We start from the raw sequence: 7,738 nt of genomic DNA, 5'->3' as shown, positions 1-7,738 counted from the left end.
CGTCAGTCGAATTTTTATCACGAGTAGACCTCCAAATCGATTAGCAGATAAATGTAAATAAGAAGCGAAATGGTATAACAATACCCTAATCGCTTCAAGAAAAATAATTACATCCAAAGTTTGACAGGAAATGTCATTGTATATTTGTTGTCTCTTCCTGTTCACACACTTTGTATACATCACGCGTGAGGCAATCAAGGGTCTCGCCTTAAAAAACACCCAGAAGTCGAAAAAGCATGAATATAAATATGAAATCCAAAAATAAAAACAAATAACACTTCAAAAAGTTGATACGCTGTCTCCTTTCTAAGTGCAAAAATATGGCGTGCCTATCTGCAGGCTTCTTTTCCTAGTGCCGTTTAAAACAGTGGCCACCATTCTGGTACCGCTGCTGTTGCTGTGACTGCGGGTTGACTGTTATATTATATCAACCTCACTAACACAATGCAGTCCAGAGAAAGTACGGAGGAATTAATGTAGCTCTCTGCGGCAGTTCGTTTTTAAGGTTTTTAAGCAACATCGCTAAAGTTTTAAGCATGTTCGTTTTCAGCTAAGTTTTCATTCGCTCAGCCCAGCTCAGCATTTGCGGTTTCTGACCTTTCAAGTCTTTATGGCTGGCAGTTTTCGAGGTGCATTTCGCGAAGGGTGGTGAAATGCGAGGGAGTTTGTAAGTTAAATTTGGAAATCTGGTCTAGGAGCTGTTCTCTTAAAGCGAGGTTCTGAATTTCCAGTCGCCGTTGCTCAAGGGGCTTCGCACTTGTTCAAGCTCTCGAAGATCCACCTTATGTGCCGGAGCTTTCTTTATTGCAGCAACTCTGGCACAAAAAATGTTTGCTGAAACCATAGCGAGTGGAAATGAAAAAGATGGTAGGCAAAGTGAGCACGTGTAACTGTTGAAGGGCGGGTTGAAAGTTAAACAATGCATTTCTTGGACTGCTTGTTGAATTTCCAGGCTGATGTTTGCTTGATTCATCATGTGAGCTAAAGTCAGAACCTGTAAATTTGCCGTCAGACTGTTCGATGCTGCTATCAGGAAAAAAATCTGCTGTAGAGTCAGTTCACTCATACGACTGGCACCAAATTCATAGCGCCTCATGACGCGTGCTCGATGCCATTTTATTGACTGATAATACAGCGCTCCGAATAAATATTTTCTCTGCGTCGCTGTCTACGTGAAAAAAAAAAAAAAAAGAAAACGTGAACCAGACAAAACCGTAAACTGCATTTGTCACACTGTTCCTAGATGGGGCCACATGTTCCAGCACATGGCAGTTAGCTTTCGGCAGCGTGCCGAAAGAGGTAATAAGAGAACATGATGAATACGGTTTGCTTTCTTTCACCGCTGGTTTTAATGACATATGCTAGTTTCAAAGATATACTCTAGAGAGCGCATTAATTTTCAATACACGAGATCATACGAGATCGTCCGCTAATCACTACGGTGTACAAGTAGCACACCAACAGACACTGCTGCATTTACGTCCGTAGGCATGAAGGGCAGCACTGAAAGACCAGCATGCCTTAATGTCAAGCAAAGCGATGTTAGGAAATCTGTTAAAAGGATTCCGATTTCGATTTTAACCAGGAGTGCGTGACCCTCAAAAATACGGTTATCTAGCAAAATAGCTTTTTCAGGGGATGATGACGCGTTAGAATGTCAAAGCAACTCTATAAACACACTCTGGGATACATTAATTCTGGCTCTGACGCATTCATCTTCCACACCAGTTCTCATCTCCATTGTTCGCAAGCATTACAACATCGGAGTTAGCGAACGTTTGACATTTGAAGAGTAGTCTGCAGGGGTTCAAATAGTTTACGCAGAATAATAAATTCAAATATTTAAAATGTTTTTTTTTTTGCAATAAACGTTGTTTTGTAATAAAGCAAGTGCGAAATCCTCGCGCGCATGACATCATCGACAGCTGTCTGCAACGGGTCTTTCCAAATACAAAATCCAAATCAAATGCCCTTTTTGCTGTGATCCCTCAAACGTGGACTACATGCTTGATAGCTCACTGGAAAAAGTGAGATCGCTTTCCGATTAGGATTCAGCAATCAAAGGCTCACAGTACTTCCCTCGCCAGCCTTACGCTGTCGAAACATATCAGTTTTCCCGGTCATTCTTGAGATAAGTTCATTCTTGAGATTGCCAATCACTATTCTATGATCAGGTTTTACGTGACACCATGACAGTGAAACGCGAGAGTCATGCCTTGCAATTAAATTTGATACGTATCTTTTTGGCTTAAACAAACGGTCAGAAGTGGAGTTTCCTGCCTCTAACTGTTACGCTGTACAAATGGGTTTCCCTTTCAAACATTACTGTATTAATTTCGAATAAACAATGAGGTCAAATTTAACTATACTTAAAAATATATAAAGTTTCCGCAAAACCATTGTTTACCACAGACGCATAAGTAAGGGCGATTGTTTCTAACAATAATGCGCCCACAAAAACTTAGCACACACCTCCCAACCCGGCGTCCTTCGTTCGTGCAGGACACATTAGATTTTTTGAATAATTCAGCTTATAATTAACACTGACACCCTTTGCGATAATTGTGTACTTGTGAAACTTGGTGTCACAGCACTGTAAATTGATATTCCTTCGCGATGAATGCACCTGTAGTCTATCTTGCTAACTAATCGAAAATATTCTTCAGATATTCGGAACTAGCATTGCACATTCAATTAGCGCCGACGTGCACAAATGTATTTATGGCAGTTCTGGAGTTCAAGTTACTAAATTCATTCCCTCCAAAACAAAGCGGCTCTACACCTTAGCTATATTGACGACATCTTCATCTTATGACAACATGGATTAGAAACACTTCAATCATTCGCCTGTCATCCTAAACACTTTTACAGCAACATTAAATTTACTTGTAAGCTTTTCCAAACAAAATTAGGTATTTGTGGCATCATTGTGTCCGTGATATTTGACTTTAAGCTTCTCCGCGCAGAATAGCAACGGTTCGACAAAAATACTTAGACTTCATCCGCATCATCCAAGATATTTTAAGCAAGGCGTATTTGTAGGACAGTCGACACGACTGGGAAGAATATGAATCGATGATAATGATGACTTGAACGAACAGCAGTTGTTAAAAGCAGCACTAATTCAAAGAGCACTGACCTTTGGACAAAACTTCACATTCCTAGCACATGTAAACAACCTCAAAAAGAAGGCTTCTCGATCCCTAAAATGCTGTATATGCTGACACGGAATCACTGGTGCTCTGACCGAACCCGCCTTTTGCGCATTTATTACTTTGTAGTGCGCTCTTGGAATATGAATGCGTCGTGTACGGGTCAGCACAACCGTCTTACCTAAAACGTTTAGATCCAGTGAAAACCTTTGCCATGTGCTTTTCACTTGCACATGCATATCATCCCTATTGATAGCCTCCATGTAGAAACAAACGCAACACAAACCTGAGAGACACTTTGTGCCATTCTTAACTCGGTGACAAGCATCCGATGCAACCACGCCTTAGTTACCGACCCGAGTGTAATACCTCCAAACATTTAAAGGCACCGCAAGAAGTTTTAGTTTTCGCTTCAAAGCTTGCTTGAATATCACATCGCCAAATGTTTGCTACCTTCTAGTATGCTGCTTTCGCCAGAAATGATACATCGATGAGACTGGGCAATCGATGAGTGTTAGATTAAATTGCCAATACGCAGATAGACCTCGCCAAAGTTTTTTTCCATTTCAAACATGCCGACCGCGAATTTGCTGTAACTATATAATTTATTCTCTAATCAGGCTTCAAATCAAAGGATAATAAACAAAGAAGTCGTTTCTATTCCGTAAATTTAAATCGTTTGAGCAATCATGTATAATGTTTTGAAAAGAAAATCAAAATCGCTAAACTTTGCTTCCTCTCTATCGTGTTATTATTCTGGAAGGCAATACAGCGTGAATTGTACCATTTTTGTGCAGAATGTTACATACGCTCTATCGCATGACTCGTGCGTTAATCATGAAATGTCCTCTTATCTGGTTGTTTCATGCTTCCTAATAATGTTTGTTTCCTCTCGAATCGTTTTGTTTTGATAATTTACGCTTTGCCATGCGTGGTGTACATTTTTTTTTGGTTCCAATTCGCTTTCCTTGTTCTTTCTTTTGATTTTTGCTTCCAACCTTTTCTACCGTCAGTCCCTTCACACTCGCCTCCCTAAAAATCCACTGCACATGTATTCTTATCATGTCACCAACCCACCTCATTGCTTTATCTCCCCCTCCTCCTTTTTTGCGCTAATATTCCTAGTCAGCTTATAGACAGGCAATTGGACACTTCAGTAATCTCTTCACAAGTGTTCACCTGCAGCTGCATTTATTATCAAGATTGCTTTGGAATCGTAATCTCTTTCCTAGGTAGAACGAGAGAAAGAAGATGGCTACACAGTATAAAAGAGCACTGAACAATGGTTGATGGGGAGCCTCAATGCGCAAGCCGAGCCAAAGGTTTGACTAGGAGACTTTTCTTCGTCTGGGCAGCCAGATCATCAACATAGTAATGATCATGCGACCAGACGAAGACAAGTCTCCTTATCGAAAGTTTGGCTCGGCTTGCGAACTGAGACTCCTGCTCAACTGTTGTTCAGTGCTCTTTCATAACCCCTTACTAGAAACACATGCCAACATTCATCCTGCCTTTTGCGCTTATTCCTGCTGTACCCCGCGTTGTACCTTTTCCTGCTGCTAGTGTCTTTTTATTTTCTCTCTCTGGGAAACGCGACAAGAGATTTTCGGTTCAGGCAAGGCTGTCTTTAAGGTGATGATTTGCCCTACTAGCCTTCCGCTCCCTGTGCTGCTTTTTTTTTTTTGCTAAAAAAGCGCTCGCAAGACCGCCAGTTATCACCGCTATGCTCAGATGATGAAAAGGCCACTTGTCCAAACGTCGGCGTGCAGACTGAGGCTCTTCCTTAACACTTGTTGGGTTTCTTTGATTTACGTATGTATTTTTGCTGACATATTCAATGTGACCTGGGTGCAGGATCTGCTTCTCAGCCATGTGGTAGCACATTCATACCACTTCTGAAGCTCTAAATATCTGCAATGTAAAAGCGAGCACCTGTTCTCACTTTTAAACTATTTGGCATAAAGTGCGACGCCTTATTGGCTTTATAATACAAGTGGGAAGCAAAACATGCAGCCTGGTTACTTTTGGAAAAGATGGTACATGCGTGATTTTGGTGTCGCTATTGAACGTATGTGTTGTAGTTTTTAGAATCATTTGTACAACTGCTTTTATAGTGGCGCCTCAAAGCCGGCTACCACTCACGAAATGTTCAATCTTACGAAGGCCGGTCTATGGCCGAAACATTAGGAGTAAACATCGGGTTTTCGCCTGGGCCCTCTGTCACTTGCATATTTTTGCCACATCCAAAGTGTTTTACTTCGGGTTTCTCTACTAATAGATTGCGAGCCGATCATAGCGAAAAGCACTGCATGGAAATGTTTGAAAAGAAAAGACACGACTGCCGGCTTGGGCGACTCTCAAACAAAGCACCTGTACCATTATTTGGTTGCGAGCCTGCTTCGGACACCCGCTTTCGATTCTCTAAGTGCCGCAGTCGCCGCCAACGTGCGGAACTTATTTAACACGGTCGTTGAAAATTGTGAGCGAATCTTGCGTCTGATGGCACCGGCGGGTCGTGGACATAAAGCTGAGAATTGAAAGGTAAATGTGGGGCTCATAAAGATACACGGAGGAAAGAAGCCAACAGTCGGCGAGGAAAATAAAAGCCGCAGGGAAATAAAAAAAACAAACTGTTCTCTTCCTATTGTCTGAACTAGTGCAGTGATTAGTTAAGTGCGAAAGGTAATTAAATGTAAAGTACAAAGGAAAACAACGCGCTGATTTTGGGAATCGTGCCCACGACCTCCGAATATCGCGCCCGGTGCTCTTACGAACTGAGCTACATCGACGGCTCTCCGACCTTCTACTTGTTTGAGTATTAGGCGAAAGTAAAAATTAAAAAAAAAACTTTCCTACGCTTTTTTTAGCTTATTTCCTTCGTGTATCCTCAAAGAGCCCTTCATTTTCTTTTCATTTCTCTGCTTTATAGCTTAAGGGGATCTCGATTCTGGCTTTCTTGAAGCCATAGGTAGGGTAAGAGGGTTCTCGCACAGCTTCCGCCCTCTCTTTCGATCACATTCCCCGTGACGCTGGTGGTAACACAAGGCATTCCTCGCCTGCCACTGAGGATGAGGTGGCGCTGGTGAACACTCTCAAGATTTGTTAAGCGGCAACATTAATACCCAAGCAAATGGAAGGTGGAAGAGCCGTCGATGTAGCTCAGTTGGTAAGAACACCGGGCGCGATATTTTGGGGGTCGTGAGCACGGTTCCCAACAAAGGCGCGTTGTTTTTCCTTCTACTTTTATTTAATTATATTTCACCCTGAACTGATTATAGCGCTAACTCAGGCCAATAACAAAAGTACAAACTAAAAACAATCATGTTTTCCTTACCCTCACCACCTGTTGGCTTCGTTGATAAATGAAATATACATGCCAGACGTGGTTACGTTTATAATGTCACGTGGTGGTGACAAGGTTGATGACACAAATGAAGTGACTGTGAGTGCACTGAAGAAACTCTTTATTGGGCTGACTTGCGCACACAAGAACTAAGCGATTCGGCGGCGGCGATAGCAACAATCGTGCTCGGCAGTCGGCGGCTCAGAAGCATCTAGATAATGTCGCAAATTGTCACTAGCACAGCCTGGAACATTGTAGAAACATACACGAGTGGCCGAAATCTTCGAGACAGATCTCGGCGCATCTTGCACGACAAGGAAACTGATAAAGGTGTGGCTAGCGACATCAAGCAATAACAAACAAAGAGTAGAGAATCGATACGCGTGCCAGAATCACAGTGATAAGGCCGCGTGCCGGCGGCTGCTAAAAAAACAACAAATACAGTTTTGAAAGCTTCGCGGCATTACTCCCCCCTTGAAAAACATCTCCTTAATCTTCCAAAACAAACACAGCAACTTAAACATAAACATTGCAAATTTTAAACACCCCGGATTCTTTAACGCGCGTAATAAGGCTTCAGACGAAAAACGTGAATGATTTCTGGGTGCGCGCGTCGCCGTTGCGATGCTGTCGTACCGTCGGGATTGACTCCATAGTGAAGTTGTCCGACGCGGCGAATGATTTTGTATGGCCCAAAGTATCGACGCAGCAGCTTTCCACTTAGTCCAGGGCGCGAATTTGAGTCCGAACCCACACTTGGTCTCCTGGATTGTACTCTGCGTGGTGTCGTCGTAAGTTGTATCGTTGGGTGTCGGTGCGCTGTTGGTATCTATTACGCAGCCGTGCGAGTCGTCGGGCTTCCTCTGCACGCTGCAGGTAGGCGGCGACGTTGCGTCGAGCGTCGTTGTGGGTTTACTGTCGTACACAAGCTTGAAGGGTCATTCTGGTCGTCTCCTGGACTACCGTGTTATATGTGAAGATCAGTACGTCAAGGTGGCGTTCGATGTCTTGTGTTCAGCGTCGACGTACATGGCGATCATTTCCGCGATCGTTTTGTTCAGGCGCTCCGTAAGTCCACTGGTCTGGGGATGATACACAGTTCGTCGATGGCTTGCATGACTGTATTCCAGGGTGACTTGCGTCCACTCTGTCGTAAACGCCGTTCCCCTGACCGTTATGAGCACTTCTGGGGCGCCGTGTCGCAAGCGAATTTGTTCGACAAAGAATTTAGCAACCTCTGCTG

The sequence above is a fragment of the Amblyomma maculatum genome, chromosome 3, assembly GCF_055883805.1.
Source record: "Amblyomma maculatum isolate TAMU_Amacu chromosome 3, ASM5588380v1, whole genome shotgun sequence".
NCBI classification, from domain to species: Eukaryota; Metazoa; Arthropoda; class Arachnida; order Ixodida; family Ixodidae; genus Amblyomma; species Amblyomma maculatum.
Note: the sequence above shows the minus strand (reverse complement) of the source record.